Below are 19,479 nucleotides of genomic sequence, written 5' to 3'. Positions count from 1 at the left end.
TTGGAATACATATGAAATTATTTGTACAAATAACTAATGAACATTTAAATCATTAGTTAACAATTATTAAATAGGTTTAGTATCATATGACACAGTTTTCCAAGCATGCAATAAACACTTACATAAAAATATTTTTTGAATTAAAAATCCACTGTAGAAATTTTGAAATAAAGGATATATGTAAATAATTTTGATTAAAATGAAACAAAACACTAGAACTTTCCTAATTTACCAAAATTAGCCACCCCATTTTGAAAACCTTAGTAATGTAACTTTTTTCCTTCAGATTTCTTGATTAGTAGGTGTAGTATACTTCTGCTAATAAGGATATTTTTAAAATACATAGAAGATTTTAAAAAACAAATTACACACACACATCATTAAAAAGATTAAAAACGAAACAAAACAACAAACTGCAAAAAGTATTGGCAAATTAAATCTCAAGCAAACGATTGTCATAATATATAAAGAGAACATACAAATCGATAATAAATGACCAACAGTCTAATGTGGCAAACATTATGAATAGTTTATAGAAAATGAAACGTTAATGGCTCTTGAACATATGAAAAATGTCACCTCATTCACAATGAGAGACATGCTAAATGAAAATACAGTAATACTGGGTTTGAGTCTATCAGATTGGTAGAATTCAATAAGTTTGATAACACCCTGTGTTTGCAAGGGTTTGAGGAAATACACACTCTTATAAGATGCTGATGTAAATTTAAATGTGTCTAACTTCTACAGATGACAATTTGAAAATACTTGGCAAATACAGTCAATATGCATCAAAATCAAAAATGCACAGATACTTTGGAACAAAAATTCTACTTCTATTAGTTTACATGTGTAAAATGACACATATTAAAATATTAACTACAGTATATTTTTGTAATACCAAATAAATGACTAACTTAACTGAAATTAAAAGCAGTATTGGTAAATACATTATAGTACCTTTGTGCAATTAGAAATTCAGTAGCTGTTTAAAATGATTTTTCAGATACTCTGTTAAATGGCAAAACAGAAGATGTGGTACGGGGGTATAGTGTGCTTCTATTTGGGACCAAAGAAGGGATATATCTACATATATAATTATATATTTACATAATAGCCCTGGAAAGATACCTAAGAAACTGGTAGGAGTGACTGACTTCAGAGAAACGGGTGGAGATGGGTTAGGTAGGAGGTAGACATCTACCTTTACTGAATTAGTCTGAACTGTAAGGAATTGCCAATAGTGAACTGTTTTTGACATACAAAAACAGCAATTTCATATCGTTCAAAAAATACCAATACAGGGGCCCGCCCAGTGGCTCAGGCGGTTTGAGCTCCATGCTCCTAACTCTGAAGGCTGCTGGTTCAATTCCTACATGGGCCAGTGGGCTCTCAACCACAAGGTTGCCAGTTCAACTCTTCGAGTCCTGCAAGAGACGGTGGGCTCTGCCCCCTGAAACTAAGACTGAACATGGCACCTTGAGCTGAGCTGCCTCCTGGATGGCTCAGTTGGTTGGAGTGTGTCCTATCAACCACAAGTTTGCCCATTCGACTCCCGCAAGGGATGGTGGGATGGTGGGCTGTGCCCCCTGCAACTAGCAATGGCAACTGGACCTGGAGCTGAGCTGCGCCCTCCACAACTAAGACTGAAAGGACAACAACTTGACTTGGAAAAAAGTCCTGGAAGTACACACTGTTCCCCAAAGTCTTGTTCCCCTTCCCCCCCCCAAAAAAGTATCATTACAATTTCTACTACATGTATGTATAAGAAGAAGGCAAAGGGGATCAAATACATGGTGATGGACTGAGCCTAGATTTTGGGTGATAAGCACATTATACAATATACAGACTAGGTATTATAGAATTGTACACCTGAAACTTATATAATGTTAACCAATGTTATCCTAATACATTTAATTAAAAATAAAAGGACATATTTTAATAAAAGCTGCACTGCATGCAAGAGGTTTCGTTATTTCCTAACAAAATTAGTATAATACCGTCAAATTAACTTAGGACCTGCTCAGTTGTGTGGACAAATGCCTGGGGAATCTAATGGCTAAGAGGAAAATAGCATAGTTTTGCTTTGGGAGGTAGTTGTAGCTGAGAGATTAAAAGCCCCATTGTTGAAGCCAGACTACCTAGGTTTGAATCTTGGCTATGCAACCTTGGGAAAGCTAGGTACCCTAGCTTTTTTCTGTACCCTATCTTCCTCTGTAAAATGGAGATATTAATAATGCCTAATGGTAACACCAGAAACATGGGGGCATGAGGAGTGCTCCTTCATATCTCCCCTTAAATTACAATGAACTGAACACCTATAATTCAACAAATAATTCCCTACGCAACATACAAATATGTTTGAGAGATCTGCACATTGAAACATCTGAAGGTAGGTTAATCAGGGAGAGCAGGGAGGAGACAAGGGGAAAGTACAGAGACAGGTGCCTTGGGACATACCATGGAGCTCCCTATGGTCCCGGGAGAGGGGAAAATTGAGACCACAGTTACACTGTCTGTGGCCCTGGGAAATCTACCTGAGGGGTCAGCATATAATATGGCTGACCCAGATGTCTTGGGGCAAAGACTGAATACAGAAATGCGACAACTGCAGTCTAACAGCCCCCACTGCCAAGCAGAAAACAAAGCCACAGAGAAAGGTAGCCTCGCCCCAACCTCCCAGAGCTCACCTCTCTTATACCCTTGCAGTGTTAGTAGCACGCCCCAGAAAAAAAATGGTAGCAGTGTAGAATTAAAGAGCAGATTATCTACAGCCCTGAGAATTAAGGAGAGGTCCAGAGTGGGAAATACACAGTACAGCTAACTCCAGTGATAAGGGAGGAGATACAGGGAAAAGGGAGCTGTGACCTGGCAGTCACCATTACTTGGAAGAGAGCAAAGCCAAAAACAAACACACCAGCTGCCTCTCCAAGATCACCCCACCCCCATCTTTCACAGCTGATCACAGTGAGGGAATCCAAGGCTGTTGAGGGGCACAGCTATACATCACACTGCAGGGGTAGCACTGGGATTTCAGAAGCTCAGAACCCCATCAACCAACACATACTGTCATGGGGGTGGTACCCTGCGACAAAGGCAACCTAGTGACAGAGAAGAAGCCCACCTTCCTAGGAAATCTACCGTGATGTGAGAAGCCAGAACAGTGCAAGAGAAAATAAAATGCGCCAGTGCCACACAGTGGGAGAAAAAAATAAAAAAGTAAACTACTCATCGTATCAACCAGCTGCAGAATTCACTCCTGTAGATGACCAGGAAAAGAAATAATCCATTACTTGCCATGAATAACCATGGTCATAAGGAAACTCAAAAGAAAATGAAAAATATACAGAAAATAACTATTGAAGATTGCATTTCTGAAAAGAACTCAATGAGATGCAAAAATACTAGATAGGCAGTTTAATGAACTCAGAAATAAAATCAATACACAACATGAATATTTTACCAAAGAGATTGAAATTTTATAAAAGAACCAAATAGAAATTCTGTGGGTGAAGAACTCAATGAAAGAGATAAAGAGTGAAATACCCAGCTAGGGAAATAGAGCTGACCCAATGGAGGAAAGAATCAGTGGCACCGAAGATAGAAATCTGGAAATGACACAGATGGAAGAAGAGACAGACTTGAGAGGTAAAATAAATGAAAGAACTATACAAGATTTATCTGACTCCACCAGAAAGAGCCTGGGTATACCAGAAGAAGAATAGAGAAAGAAGGGAGCAGAGAGTCCATTCAAACAAAGAGTTGACGATAAATTCTCAAATTTATGGAAACAACTAGATCCCTGAATCCAAAAAGCAAATAGAAGACCTAATTACCTCAATCCCGAACAGGGCTTCTCTAAGGCACATTATATCAAAGCTGTCAAAAATTAATGACAATGAAAGTATTCCTAAAGAAGCCAGGGGAAAAACAAAGCAGTAACCTATAAGGGAAAGCCCATTAGATTATCATCAGAATTTTCAGCATAAACTCTACAAGCCAGGGGGGAGTGGAATCAAATACTGAAACTGTTGAAAGAAGTAAAGTACCAGCCAAGAATAAAATACCCTGAAAAGTTGTCCTTTAGATATAAAGGAGGAATAAAGTCCTTTCCAGACATACAAAAGCTAAGGGAATTTTCCACCACACGGCCTGCATTATAAAAAATACTAAAGGAGACAATTTGACCTGAAAGAAAAAGATAAAAGGATACAAAACAATTAGCAAGATTACTAAAGGACAGACATAGCAGGAAATGGCAACCCCTACACATAGTTGGGTACTACACACTTAAACATAACAGAAAGGGTAAAGAACATCACAACATAAAAAAAAGAAAAGGATAATTTGCTACTGCAACTCAGAAAGGAACACAGAGCATAAATTGGGATAATTTGTGGCAACAGAAACATAAAAAGAAAGGGGGTAAAGGTCTGAATTTGCAAAGGGGGGTGGAGATAAAATGCATGTTGAAGAAATAGGATTACTGTATACATGAAACTTTTATTTACATAAACTTGATAGTATCCACTAAAAAGCAAAAAACAAAAACTAGAACTGAGAGAAATAACATAAAAAGGGGAACAGAGGGAAAAATCATAAAATACTACCAAAATAAAATAACAGGAAGAAACACAAAGGCAAAGAAACAATGGAGACATGGAGCTTCCTGAAAACAAAAGATGAGATGGGTATAGGAAATCCTGTTATACCCATAATCACCTTAAATAAACTGGACTGAATTAACCAATAAAAAGGCACAGAATAGCTGCCTGGATCAAAGGACATAACCCAACCATAAGCTACCTCAAAGAAACACATCTCAGCTACAAGGAAAAATATAGTCTCAATGTGTAAGGGTGAAAAATGATACATCAAGCAAATGGTATGCAGAGATAAGCAGTTGTATTCATACAAACTTCAGGATGAAAAAGGTAACAAGAGACAAAGATGGACATTTTACAATGATAAAGAGCACAATACAAGAAGAAAACATAACAGTCATCAATATATATGCTTCCAATAAGGGAGTGCCCAAATATATAAAGCAACTTACTAACAGAACTAAAGGGAGAAATTGAGAAAAACACAATTATAGTGAGGGACTTAAATATGCCATTGGCGGCAATGAATAGATCATTCAAACATAAAAATAATTGAGAAATATAAGCATTAAATGACATATTAGACTACATAAACATAATTGACATTTACAGAGCATTTCATGCTGGAACACTGTAATATACCTCCTTTTTTAGCGCACGTTGAACATTCTCAAGAATAGCCTATATGTGGGGATACAAAACTAGCCTCTGCAAATTTATGAAAATTGAAATCATACGAAGAATATTGTCTGATCAAAATGCTTTGGTATTGGCAATTAACTGCAAAAAGAAAGCAGAAAAAACTACAAATATGTGGAGATTAAACAACGTGCTTTTAATGAATAACTGGGTCAAAGAGGAAACAAGAGGAGAGATCAAAAGATGCATAGTAACAAATATGAATGAAAATACATCCTATCAAAATTACTGAGACCCAGTGAAAGCAGTTATAGAGTGAAATTTATATCATTACAGGCCTATCTCAAGAAACAAGAAAAATACCAGATGACAACCTCACATTACACCTTAAAGAACTAGAAAAGAAAGAACAAATAAAACCCAAAGTTCAGCAGAAGGAAGGAAACAATAAAAATCAGAGCAAATTAAATGAAATACAGAACAAAAAGACAATAGAAAAAAATTAATGCAACAAAGAGCTGGTTCTTTGAAAAGATTAATAAAATCGATAAATCCAAATGCACAAAATCAGAAATGAAAAGGGGAAGTTACCACAAATGCCACAGAAATACAAAAAAATCATCCAAGAATATTATGAAGGACTATATGCCATGAAATTCAAAAATCTAGAAGAAACAGACAAGTCCTTAGAAATATATAGCATCCCTAGGCGAATCATGAAGAACTGGAAAATCTAAATGGACAGATCACAAGTAAGGAAATTGAATCAGTCATCAGAAATCTCCCCAAAAGCAAAAGTCCGGGACCAGATGTTTTCACCAGTAACTTGTACCAAATATTCAAAGAGGATCTAGTATCCATCTTACTCAAACTCTTTGAAAAAATTGAAGAAGAAACAATACTCCCTAACTCATTTATGAGGCCAACATTACCCCGATACCAAAACCTGGTAAAGATAACACAAAAAAAGACAATGACAGAACAATATCTCTGATGAATACAGATGCAAAAATCCTAAACAAAATTCTAGCAAATCAACTACAAGAACGCATTAAAAAGACTGTATATCATGATCAAGTGGGGTTCATCCCAGGGGCACAAGGGTGGTTCAACATATGCAAATCAATCAGCGTGATACACCACATAAACAACATAAAAGTTAAAAATCATGTGATTATATCAATAGATGCAGAAAAAACATTTCACAAGATACAACATCCTTTTAAAATTAAAACACTTAATAAAATGGGTATAGAAGGAAACACCTTAACATAATAAAGGGCATATATGACAAACCCTCAGTTAATATCATAATTAATGGTGAAAAACTAAAATCTTTTCCACTAAAATCAGGAACAAGTCCGGAATGTCCACTCTCATCATGCTCACTCAACTTAGGATTGGAAGTCCTAACCAGACCAATAAGGCAAGAGAAAGAAATAAAAGACATCCAAATTCGGAACAAAGAAGTTAAATTGCCAGTTTTTGCAGATGACATGATTCTTTACATAGCAAACCCTAAAGGCTCCACCAAAAAAAAAAAAAAAAACTGTTAGAAAAAAATAAACAAATATAGTAAAGTTGTATATACAAAATCAATGTATAAAATTCCATTGCATTCCTATATACTAACAATGAAATTTCAGAAAAAGAAATGAAAAGGAAATTCCTTTCACAATTGCAACAAAAAGAATAAAATACCTAGAAATAAACTTAACAAAGGATGTGAAGGACCTATATACTGAAAACTGTAAGACATTATTAAAGGAAATTGAAGGAGACACAAAACAATGGAAAGATATTTCATGCTCATGGAATCGAATAATCAAGATATTTAAAATGGCATTATTACCCAAAGCAATATACAGATTTAATGCAATCATCATCAAAATTCCTAGAAACATTTTTTTAAAGAAATAGATGAAAAAATCAGATTTGTATGGAATCACGAAAGACCCCGAGTATCCAAAGCAATCCCCAGAAAAAAGAACAAGGCTAGAGATATCACACTTCCTGACTTTAATTTATACTACAAAGTGACAATAATCAAAACAGCATGGTATTGGCAGAAAAACAGACGCAGAGACCAATGGAACAGAATTGAGAAGCCAGAAATAAACATATATATACAGATAATTTTCGACAACGGAGCTAAAAACCTAAAATAGAGAAAAGTAAGTTTCCTCAGTAAATGGTGCTGGTAAAATTGGAAAGCCACATACAAAAGAAGGAAAGGAGACTGAATCTGTCACTGTGTACCATAATTAACTCAAAATGGGTCAGAGACCTAAACATAAGACCAGAAACAATAAGCTGCATAGAAGAAAGCATAGGTACTAAACTTATTGTGGACTTTGGGTTCAAAGAGGGTTTTATGAATTTCACCTCAAAGGCAAGGGAAGTAAAAGCTAACATAAACGAATGGGACTATATGAAACTAAAAGCTTCTGCACAGCAAAACAACCATAGACAAAATAAAGAGGCAACCAACTAAATGGGAGAAGATTTTTGCAAACAATGTCTTTGATAAGGGGCTAATATCCAAAGTATATTAGGAACTCATACAACTCAACAACAAAAACAAACAAACAAACAAACAAACAATCCAATTTAACAACGGACAGAGGACCTGAAGAGACATTTCTCTAAAGAGGACATACAAATGGTCAATAAAAATATGAAAAAATGATCAACATCACTAATCTTCAGAGAAATACAAGTAGAAACCACAATGAGATATCACCCATACCAGTTACAACGCTATCATCAATAAGACAAATATTAACAAGTTGCAGAGGCTGTGGAGAAAAAGGAACCCTGATACACTGTTGGTGGGAATGAAGATTGGTGCAGTGTGGAAGTTCCTCAAAAAATTAAAAATAGAATTACCATATGACCCAGCAATCCATCTCTTGGGTATTTACCCAGAAAACCTGAAAACATTTATCCGTAAAGGTATATGTGCTATGATGTTCATTGCAGCTTTATTTACGGTGGGCAAGACATGGAAACAACCAAAGTGTCCTTTGATAGATGATTGGATACAGAAGTTGTGGTATATATATGAAACGAAATACTATTCTGCTATAAGAAAAGATGAAATAGTGCCATTTGTGACAACATGGATGGATCTTGAAATTATAATGCTAAGTGAAATAAAGCAGACAGAAAATGTCGATAATGATATGATTTCACTGATATGTAGTATATAAAACTGAAAACAACAAAGAAACACGACAAACAAATGAAGAAACAAAAACTCATAGACATAGACAATAATTTACTGGTTACCAGAGAGTAGGGGTAGAGGGGGTGGTAGGTGAGAGTAAAAGGGATCAAATATATGGTGATGGAAGGAGAACTGACTCTGGGTGGTGAACACACAATGTGATTGTGGGGACAGAGCCAGGCGTGCAGTTTCCAGGCTCTCGCCCTCATGTGGAAAGGTTCTGGCTCAAGTAGTAAATGGCCATCAACTGTGATTGGATGGCCATCAGCTGTGTTTAGTTGGCCATCAGCTGTAACCAGTGAGCTATTGGCCACTAATATAACGGCTGTGGGTACCCTAACAGCAAATGGGGGACTAGCAAGAAGATGGTGGCTGAGCTAGCAAGAACGGATTGCAGTTAGCAAATGACTTTGGCAGAGAGTGGCAGAGAGAAGTGAACGGCAGGTTGCGGACAGTGTGTCTCCTGCTTCCTGTGTTTCCAACCCAGCTGCCAGCAAGAATATTGTGGTATGACTCCCCTATCTATGGCTCTGTGGGTGTTCCTTTTTATCCTCACCATATCCTGAGTTCTTATGTGGGGAGCAGAACTAGAGACCCCAGAAGAGACCCTATATGAAACCCTGCATGACAATGATATATAGATGATGTATTACAGAATTGTACACCTGAAACCAATGTAACTTTACTAACAATTGTCACCCCAATAAACTTTAATAATAATAATAAAAAGAAGCAACCAGTTGAATGGGAGAAGATATTTGCAAACAACACCTCCGATAAGGGGCTAATATCTAATATATAAAGAACTTGTGAGGGGATTAGAAAGCATAGTCGGTAACCACAAGATTGCCACGGGGATATGAAAGTCAATTTGGGGAATGTAATCAATAATGTTGTAAAGATTTTGAAGGGTATCCAATGGACACTTGTCTCATTAGGGAGACCACCTCAGGGATGATGTAGATACCTGAGCACTGCACTGTACACCTGAAGCTGAAGCTGAACAATAATGAATGTCAACTACAATTTTGTTTTTGTGTGTGTGTGCATGTGTGTGTGTATATATATATATATATATTTGAAGCAGAGTATAGCATTAGAAATAGAGACAGTGGAAATGTCATGGCTGCGTACGATGTCACAGGGGTAGTCGATGGGAGGAGGGGGTTGTCACTGTGTGAGGGACATAAATGATAAATGTCTATTACATTGTTTTGTGCACCTGAAACTAATAAAAAATGTTAAAATAAATAAATGTAAATGGTTAAATAACAAAAAATAAAAATAACAGAAGAATAAAAAAAGAACTTGTACAACTCAACAACAACAAAAACAACAACAAACAATCCAATTGAAAAATGGGCAGAGGACTTGAATAGAAACTTCTCCCAAGAAGACATAGAAATGGCCAAGAAATATATGAAAAAATGCTCAACTTCACTAGTTAATAGGGAAATGCAAATAGTGCAAATAGTTAATAGGGAAATGTTAATAGGGAAATGCAAATAGTGCAAATTGGGAAATCACAATGAGATACCTACCACCTGACACCTTTTAGAATGGCTATCATCAACAAGACAAGTAATAAAAAGTGTTGGAGAGGCTGTGGAGAAAAAGGAACCTTCATATACTGCTGGTGGGAATGTGGATTGGTACAGCCGTTATGGAAAACAGTATGTAGGTTCCTCAAAAATTAGAAATAAAATTACCATATGACCCCCTAATCTCTCTTCTGGGTATCTACCCCAAAAAATCAGAAAACCTTTATCTTTAAAGATATATGTACTACCCCTATGTTCATTGCAGCATTATTCATGGTGGCTAAGACATGGAAACAACCAGTGTCCCTTGATAGATGATCAGATAAAGTTGTGGTATATATACTCAATGGAATATTACTCTGCTGTAAGAAAAGATGAAACACTGCCATTTGGCAAAAGATGAAACACTGCCATGTTGTCCCATTTGGGACAACATGAATGGAATTTGAGATTATCATAGTAAGTGAAATAAGTCTCAGAGAAAAATTGGAGAAACATATGACTTCACTCATATGTCGAATATAAAACTGAAAGCAACAAATGACAACGACAAAGAAACAAAAACTCATAGACACAGAGAACAGTTTAGTGGTTACCAGAGGTTAAGGGGGATGGGGGGTGTTAGACGACAGTAGAGGAGATCAAATATATGGTGATGGAAGCAGAACTGAGTCTTGGTGGTGAACACACAATGCAATATACAAATATTATAGAATTGTACACTTCAAACTTACACAATTTTGCTAACTAATGTCATCCCAATAGATTTCATTAAAAAAAATAGTGCCTAATTCATCAGGCTATGTTCGAAAAAGTACACAAAACATCTAATGTGGTTGGAACAATGCCTAACCACTACCACCATGACCATTATCATTATTATTGTTAATATTGTTAACATGGCTTATTCATTTCTTCTGAGCTTCAAACAAATTTTCATCCTTTTTTGTCTCATTTTCCTTCAAAAGCCCACCTCAACCACGCTTTGTTTTTGGTCTTTTTGCCCTCAGATTATTCAAGCTTCTCTTCCTCTGGTCCTTATCCATGTTCCCTATTCCTAGGTTTTCATGTCAGCTGACTCTTTCCTTGTCTCTTCACCCTAGCGGCAGTTGTGGCTTCCTGCTGTTGCTTATAGTTGGGTCACCTCAATGTCCCACATTCAGCTTTTCACTTCCTCCATGCTCTGTGTAAACAAATTCCAACATTAAATCCCTGTTTTAATTTCTGTTTATCTTTTCTTGGTTAGACCTTGACTGATACAGTGGGGTCAAAGCACAAAGGTTTAAAAAAGAATGGCGATTAGGCAGGATATAATTGGTATTGGTGGCCAGAAATGAAATGATTCCAATTCTTGACCAGTCTCATTTGACTGAATCATTTGGTATGAGTAGACACTTAAAGTAACCCACAATGCTACTTTTGTAGTAACCAAGTCTTAATAGGACTTAATATTTACACTACATCAATCAAAGATGTTATTTCTGTCTTGATGGCTTATATCTAATGTTTTCATCAGCAAATGCATTAACTACTAATTAAAACTCTATAGTAGGTCTAACCAGTACTGAAAGGGAATGCAAGCGTCAGTAATAATGCATAATCAATTGAATATATTTATGACTGTTTTCTCATATTTCCTGATGAGGAGTTTATGAGAAATATGTTTTCTCATATTTCCTTATGAGGAGTTCAAGAAGCTATGCATGACTGTAGATGGCTGATGGCTGTAAGGCTACTACATCAATACCTTGGGTCTTTCAGGGTCAGGCCAGAGTTTAAGAAATGCTTATTAACACACTCCACGGAGCCCATATGTATAAAACAAAAGGTCTGCTCTCTACTTATCCTCCATCAAATCATATGCTATAGCCCAGTTACAAATTAAGGGAACCAAAGTTTTGCCACCCTGAAGCAGCCTTTTTGGGATATAGATTTTAAGCTGGTTATTTAGAAACAAAAGACTCAGAAAGAACATTTGACTCTCCCTCCTTCCCCACCCAAGAGATTCAAACAGAAAAACCCCCTTCAGGAAGGAACTCTTAGGATGTTGCTTTAGCTTAATTTGAGTTAAGTATGGTAAATAGGAGGGCTTCCGGCAGGGGCCTATTAGCTAGATACCCCTGTGTTCCACTGTTTCCGAGTTTAGCTAGAATTGTCCTGCCATGTGTATTCAGCTCTTCTTCAAGTACCTGTAAATCATGCATTCTCACTTCTGAAATCTAACACCCCGCCCCCCTTTCTTAGTTCCAAAATGTCATGTATACCCAATACTGCTTCAATGTCTGTGGAATTTTCATGCTTTTGTGAATTCCCCATGAACATGTATCAAATTTTTTTTATTTTCTCCTGTGAATCTGTCTGTTAATTTGATTATTAGCCAAGCTAGAAGGAAGATGGTGGGAGAAAAAGTATTAATATTTTTAAGCACCACACAGATAAATAAATAAAATGAAACAATGTAAATTATAGTGTTCTTCGATGTTCAGAAAGACTATTTCAATTTGGTAGCATATAACAATGCATTACAGAAACTTTCCTAAACGCAAGACACAACTGAGTTACTGTCTTAAAGCCAGGGATTTTTATTCCAACACTGATTTCATTATATGGTAAATTATAATGTTCTATTTGGCAATTTGCAAAACACCAGACAATATTAACTTTTAAATGACTATTGTCCTCTGAAATAGTTTCCAGAAAAATTATGGGCAGAAGCTAAATAGATTCTATTTTTTTCTTTAAAATACCATCAGTATGGAAATACAGTTTATACTTTACGGAGAATTCTGAATTATAAAAGGTTCTCTGTTAATTAAAAAATAAGTAGTTTAGGTGAATAAAAAAATTTTATCTGAACAATGTACTTGGGGAAATAAAACTGATTTAAGACATTGTGAATTGTTCAAAGAAACATAATCTTTCAAAGACACAGTCTGAAGAAACTTGGCAAATAGTTATTTGAATATTAGATAGAATAGACACACTTGTATGAAACAGAAGGAAGTTAAAGGGGAAAAAAGTTTTTCCACTCTAAAGCTACCTTTTATGATACTGATTTTAAGTTGGTTATTCAGAAACAAAAAACTCAGTAAGAACTTTTGACCCACCACCCTTTCCTGCCAAGAGATTCAGAGACAAAGATTTATTCCAGGAAAGGAATCTTGGGATGTTTGCCTTAGCAGCCTAATTTGAATTGAGTATGGTGGGTGGTGAGGGCATCAAAAGGAAGCCTATTTATTAGAGCTTCCTGCTGTTTCTCATTGTTTCTGGTTTGCTAGGCAAGAATTTACCTGCCATGTGTGATCTGCTCTTCCTCAATTACCTGCAAGTCGCCCATTTTTAATTTTAAAACCAAAGACCCTGTTCCCCCCTTTTTTCCTTTGTCCAGTTTTGCCTCACTATCTTTAGAATTTTCATGCTTATGTGAATTTCCAGTGTGAACCTATTAAAATTTGATTTTCTCCTGTAATCTGTCTGTGTTTATTTGATTATTAGCCCAGGTAGAACAACTTAGAAGGTGGGAGAAAAAGTATATAGTTTTTTATATAAAAGTAAAATGGGTGAGAGAAAGATTCTTGTGTACATAAAAAGGTATTTGTTTCAAATTTTAAGCAATTTGAAAGAGAATTAGTTTACTTCAGGATTAAAAATATTCCAAAATAAGTAAAAGTATTTTAAAATATTATAAAGCAATGTTAATGAAAAAGAATTGGGTCTGACATTTAAAAATAAATAGAACATGGTTTTGTTTCTAACTACTTTGGAAATTATTCTACGGTGAATATATCATAAGATGACTACAAAGGTGAAAATCATACAGTTGATTATGAAAATCATAAAGACAAAGTAACTCATTGGGCATAAAATTGTAATTATATTAGTATCACTGGAAAGAAAGGAGATGATGAAGCAGATGTTGACAAAATAAAATACAGAAAATACTCTGTCTTTCAGGCCAATTTGCAAAAAACTCATTAAGAATTATAGTTAATTAAAACATAGATGCTTAATATATGCATTTATGTACATATGTGTGTATGCATCATGTATTTGTATACGTGTCAACACACCATATTTAATGTATATGCAATAATTCAACATAGCCGAAGGAAATATCCCTAAGCCCTTGCTTTTGGAAATATAGAAGAATGACTCACAATTTGCATGCCAGTTATTCATATACAAATGAGTGGTTATAACGTGTTGGAAAAAACTTTGGTTTCTCTCAAGTATTTTATGCCCTTTGCCACCTCACCTCAAGTCTGAATTTGCTTAACAAATCCATAACTGAAACAGAGCAATGGAATGTGCCCTAGCCACTGCACTGAAAATCATAAATAATTAATAGTTTCAGAATTACTATACAGAATTTATAAAATGGACCATTTGCTGTAAAACTTTTAAAATTATCTTACTTCTTATTTCAGATTGGTATTTTATCACTGTCATTTGCTATAAACAGAACAAAGTAATTTTCTAATAATTTGTATACATTCCATACAAAATTTGCCAATTTTCAAAGAATATTCTTTTACCTATGTATCATGCTTCATGTGTTTCTAAAGCAAGTTACATTTTTTCAATTTTTTTAAATTAAAGTTTATTGGGGTGACAATTGTTAGTAAAGTTACATAGATTTCAGGTGTACAATTCTGTAATACATCATCTATATTTTTTTTAAGTTGCCTTCAGATCTCATGAGATTCTCACAGCAGCATCAGCAGCAGCTATTAGAGGAACTTTTCACTACTTCATTCAATCTTCACAACAAACCTTATATTAATTGGGGTTCTCTCCATTTTATAGAAGAGGAAACTAAGGGTCTAAGATGTTAAAAAAACCTGCTTAAATTACACAACAGTTAAAATTACAGAACTAGTATTTTAATGTAGCCTTTTCACACTCGAAAATCTGTGCTTTCTCCACTATTCTGTACTGTCTCTCCATGAAATGTGTAAGAGTGAATGAAAGAATTGGCAGAGGCAAACAGATTACAGTTGACCCTTGAATAACCTGTGTTTGAACTGTACAGGTCCACTTATCTGTACATTTTTTTTTCAATAAATACCTGTACTGTCTGTGATCTGCAGTTGGGAGTCTGACTATATGCATTGATCTATGTTGTTTTGTATAGGAGACTTCAGTGTCCTCGTATTATGACATCAGCGGGGGTAGGGGGCATGTTCCTGGAACTAATTCCCCTTGGATAACAAGAGACAACTTAAGTGTTTGGGGAGGCAAAGTTACAAGTAGATTTTCGACTGCAGGGAGGTTAGGGCGTGATGCCCCTAAATCCCCCTATCGCCCATTGTTGGAAGATTAACTGTATGTTAAACCTTTAACATCGTAATTCGACCTATATCCCCAAGAAACAAAAAAGAAAAATAACCTCCAGAGAATTATTAGATTATTATACATTTAATCTAATGTTTTACACCTTCTCCATTTATGATTCTGCATAAAAGAACTGATGCTTGGAATTTTTCCTGGGGCCTTGAGAAAATCTTTAATCAGCTAACAAAAATTCAAGAATGTCCTCTAGATTTTATTGACTGAGGCAGGAAAGTCACTATTTTTTTTTTTGCAATTAAAAGTGTTAAAATAAAAGATGAATTAAAGTGTAATGCTCTGTTAACCAGAAAATTCAATTATTTAATATATTTCATTTCCTGAACATTTGTATTAGTAAAAGCTTTACTCTATTAGCTTACCTTTCTCATAGGTTTATAAGGTAAATAAATGTGATAAGACATAAATAGCTTAGAACAGTGCCTGGGCAGTTACTAAAATTGTTTGTTGTTACTATTGTCCATTGGTTCATGCAATAAAAATTTTCTAAGTCCCTACTATATTCTAGGCGCAATTCTAGGTGTTGGAGATAGAGTGGTGAATAAGTCAGAGTCCCTGGCCACCTGAAATTTACCTTTTAGGGATATAAATGTGAAGTGGTTATGTGGTTGCTACTTTTACTGTTATTTTTTTTTAAATCATCATCATCATTATCATCATTTGTCAACCAACCAACAAGCAAGGATACACCATCTCTGAATTTAATACCATGGTTACATACGTCCTCTCACTATTAGGGGGATCTACTATAGGACAGAATTAGCCCATAAACTCTTTTAGATCTCTCTTAGGGAAGTTGTCTCTGAATCTCTAGAGTATCTGAAAGGATAGTGAACTGGGATTTCCCTGAGTTTACAGAACAGGTTGAATGAACCGTTTTATATGCTGAATTGTTAATAAATGTTTAAATAACAAATGTGTGTATGGCAGGGTTTTCTTTGAGATTTGCTTTTATTTTAACCAGAAGGTGAGGTTTTGGAGAGAGTAACCCTTAATCATCTCAAGACTTCTTCAGAGGCTACTGTTGTTTATAAAATTAACCTAGGAGTTCTTCATGATCAAATTGGCTCAGGCCAGTGCACAGCAGAAAGCTGTCAGTTTGTATAAGAATACCTTCAATATTAAAGAAGTACTAAACAATTTGCCTAAGAGCAAATACAGTAACCGGAGAGTGAGGTTATTGCAAGGGTACGCATACCAGGACAGTTTGGGGCATAATAAGATAATGATGACATGATTTTTGGGAGACTGTATATTTAATATAATTCAACAAAATTTAAAAAATTCAACCACAAATTTAAGTGCTTGCTCTTAATCAGGCTATGGATTATTATAAATAATAGCAAAATAAATAAGGGCTTGCATGAAAACAATTTGAGAAATTCATCTGAATTTCAAAACGTCCATGTGTTTCAACTAATTTTAAATTTAAAAATATTTTCATTGCACAGTCTTATGAACAAAGTCACCTAAAAAAACACAAAAAACAAAAACAGGACACCTTTACGTCTGGCCACAGTCATCATGTAAGCCAAGATGGGCACTTAAAAGTACATCTAGGAGCTATGGAGGAAGAGGCAGTTCCATGTAATCGGATTCTTCTCAGGGGGTGCTTCTGGCAGCACCATCAGCTCTCTGAAATCCACAGGGCCCCCCACCCCATCCAGCCCGATAAAACATACAGGCTGGGATACAAGGCCAAGCCAGGTTATGTCATATATCGGATTCGTGTGCTCCTTGGTGGCCACAAACACCCTGTACCTAAAGGTGCGACCTATGGCAAGCCTGTCCATCACTGTCTTCATCAGCTAAAGTTAGCTCCAAGCTTTCAGTCTGTTGCCGACTGTTGAGCTGGATACCACTGTTGCTCTGAGAGTCCCGATTCTAAACTGGGTTGGTGAAGATTCCACGTACAAACTCTTTGATGTAATCCTCATCAATCCATTCCATAAAGCTCTCAGACGGAATCCTGACACCCAGTGGATCACCAAACCAGTCCACAAACACAGGAAAATGTGAGGGCTGGCATCTGCAGGCCGCAAGTGCCGTGCCCTTGGAAAGGGCCACAAGTTCCATCATATTACTGGTGGTTCCCACTGTGCAGCTTGGAGAAGGCGCAATACTCTCCAGCTTCACCATTACCGCTAATATGAGTAATGTTTGTAAAATTCTTACCTAATAAACAATTTAGGACAGTCATGTTTGCTTAAAAGTATTCTTTAATTTGTCTGTTAAAACTAGTTGTCTGCAGATGGTTTTTATGAATGTATTGTCAAATTATGAAAAAGTGCAATAATGATTGAAGACTAAATGGTGTTGTATCTTGTTTCTCACAAGATAAATACTTTTGTCTTTGTTTTGTCTAAAAGAACAACAGGACAGCAAAGAAGAAGGTACAAGGAAATTGGTGAGTTTTACAGCACCTTAAAAGTCTCAAAGTGATTTGCACTGTATTTAATTCTTATGATATTCAACTTCATAAGGTGGTAGTCCCCACTGGTTGTATGACAAAACTTATATAGCTAGGTGTAGTGACTTGGCTAAAGTCATTGACATGTTACTGATATCATTGGCACAGTGTAGGCAAGATTCTGGAATTGGCATTAGATGATGTGACCTCAATGGCTTGACTCCTAGAGTCTTAAGCTCTAATTCTTTCTTTATTACAGAGTGGTATAACTGAAACATTACCAATATAGTCTCTTATTCAGGTGATAGGCAAGGGAACATAATGTCTGACACAGTTGGGAGAAATGTTTCTGGCTTGTATAATTTTAAAAAATTTCTTCCCTTCTTTAATTATTGTGAACAGCCCTCACTCATGCACAACGAACTACCTTGAAATTTTCAAGCTCCAAGTTTTAAAATTAATATCAATGATATTGGGCCAGATGAATTTAAAATATTCCAGCTCAATTTCTTTTTCATATATCAGTCAATTATTTATTTTCCCTAGTTTTCTGTCTTGATTTCACTTTTCTGACATACAGCCAGCCTATCATTTTCATTCCAATTCTTCACTATATCAGACAACTAAATTCTCTTTCTGCTTGGCTTTTACTTACACTTTTTAGGAAGTCATGTTATTATCATGTCTTCCCTTATACTGATTATGTAAATTAAAGTGTTTTTTTTTATCTTACCCAAAGTCAAAGGCCCTTCCCCCCCCCACACACACACATCAAATACACAGAGAACTTCATTTTTATTCACTCCATTTGGGTTCTCTCCAATTCATCTGTTGAATAGATATACAAATGTGAAAATAGCATTCAATTTAGCTCTTCTAGGGGTTTTAGACAGAACGAGAGATCTCAGTTTTTGACCACTAATAAAAATAAAGCCCTAGAGTTAAGAGGGTCCTAGAAGGTTACTGAAAGCAATCACTTGAAAATCCTGGTAATCTTTGTCTATCAAATCTCATCATTACTGGGAATGCAAACTTCTCACACTTGTTATGTTTTCCCTTAGTGTTCTGCATTCTTTTAATATAAGTAGGTAGTTTACATAATGTATTTAGCTACATAATTCAAATAATCACATAATGTCTTTGGGATCATCTCCCTTTCATGCAACCCCCTCATATTGCAGCTGGGGATACTAAGGCCTAAGAGAGGAGAAACTTGCTCAGGGTCACATATCTAGGTGGTGGATAGCCTCAAAACCACATCTCCTGCCTCACAATCCAGTTCTTCTATTCTGATAAAACCTATGTTAACATACTGTCTTGTCAGTATTGCTTATCCTTTTGATTATGTTTTCTCCCAGTCAGTAAAGGCAAAGATCAACCAAAGGCCTAGTTGACTCTTCCTTCTTTCTATGACCCTCCACAACATCTAGAAAAATATCTGGGATACAGTAATCAATTTATAAAATTTCATAAATATGCTCATTTCCTTCTCCTAATTATCAAATTTCTCAACACATTAACATAAAACAGATTTACCAATGACTGACTAAATATTTCCCTTAGTTGTCACTTAACAATATCTTGTACTTACTATTTAGTTGACTCAGTAACTCCAAGACTGAATTAGCATGGCAATTAAGATTCCAGAAGATAAGTTATCCCTGCAAACAGGTGGCTTGTACTTCCATTTTTGAGTCACAAATAAAT

General features: G+C 35.7%; 1 protein-coding gene and 1 pseudogene across 6 annotated transcripts in view; one reads left to right on the top strand and one right to left on the bottom strand.

The window, feature by feature from the left end:
- The window catches only part of TENM1 (teneurin transmembrane protein 1), a 1,334,622-nt gene that overhangs the window by 624,908 nt on the left and 690,235 nt on the right, over positions 1 to 19,479 (bottom strand). The window lies entirely within an intron of this gene.
- On the top strand, positions 2,462 to 17,510 carry LOC308494434 (large ribosomal subunit protein eL15-like; annotated as a pseudogene). Its single transcript has 2 exons — positions 2,462 to 2,800; positions 16,923 to 17,510. The product of its transcript is annotated as a large ribosomal subunit protein eL15-like (transcript).

This window comes from Rhinolophus hipposideros, assembly GCF_964194185.1.
Source record: "Rhinolophus hipposideros genome assembly, chromosome: X".
Taxonomy (NCBI): domain Eukaryota; kingdom Metazoa; phylum Chordata; class Mammalia; order Chiroptera; family Rhinolophidae; genus Rhinolophus; species Rhinolophus hipposideros.
This window is presented reverse-complemented; position numbering and strand designations above follow the sequence as displayed.